Source organism: Elephantulus edwardii, unplaced genomic scaffold (assembly GCF_000299155.1).
Source record: "Elephantulus edwardii isolate Elephantulus edwardi_28Jun2011 unplaced genomic scaffold, EleEdw1.0 scaffold00078, whole genome shotgun sequence".
Lineage (NCBI taxonomy): Eukaryota > Metazoa > Chordata > Mammalia > Macroscelidea > Macroscelididae > Elephantulus > Elephantulus edwardii.
In genome coordinates, this window is record NW_006399828.1 from 2,795,579 (window position 1) to 2,796,411 (window position 833).

Consider the following 833-nt stretch of genomic DNA (forward strand, 5'->3'; position numbering starts at 1 on the left):
CAGTGGTGAGAATCTTTGATTAGGCACTAATATTTGTATGACAACAATCCACGATAAGATGTATTGCAAAGTGGACTGGGGGAGGGTGGAAATTGTGCAACAACTAATAATTTTTTTTTAAGTGAACAGAATAGGGAGTAGGGGTGAAAATGTGCAACAATGAGTGAATGACAATCCAACTTTTCTGTAAGCTTTTGTTAAATTCACGGTTTAAAAACATATAAAGAAAGAGTTTATTCAAACCTCAATTGCTGACCCTCCATCTCACTTCTTCTCCTTAGATATTCACAACTATTTTTCTAGCATTCTAGAAATTTTAAAAAAGCTATTAAAATAAGACTTCTAATGACAAAAGTAACTATATAGTTCAGAAATTAATAGACATACAAAAAAATCTGTGCTATTATTAGCTGTCGTAAATTTTCTTTTCCTCCTCCTTATCCCCCCACCCCCCCAGTTCATTTTTTTCTTTGGAAAAAAGATCTTTCATTGTTATACAGTCTGCACCACCACCACCCCCATATTGCCATGGATCTCTGATTACAATTCAAAGCAAGTCTATGAATAATAGATCAGATCCTGTTCTATTCTGTATCATCTTTGATATAGTTGAGGCCATTGCTGTGGTCACTGTGTCAGTCTATCTCGTTGAGGGTCTTCCTTTCTTATGCTGACCTTTCACTTTTCCTAGCATGATATCCTTTTTCAAGGAATATTGTTGTTGTTGTTGTTACATGCTATTGAGTCTAGTATGACTCATAGCAACCCTATGAACAACATATCTGAACCCTGTCTTATCCTGTGTTATCCTCATCATCTCTGATACATTTGAG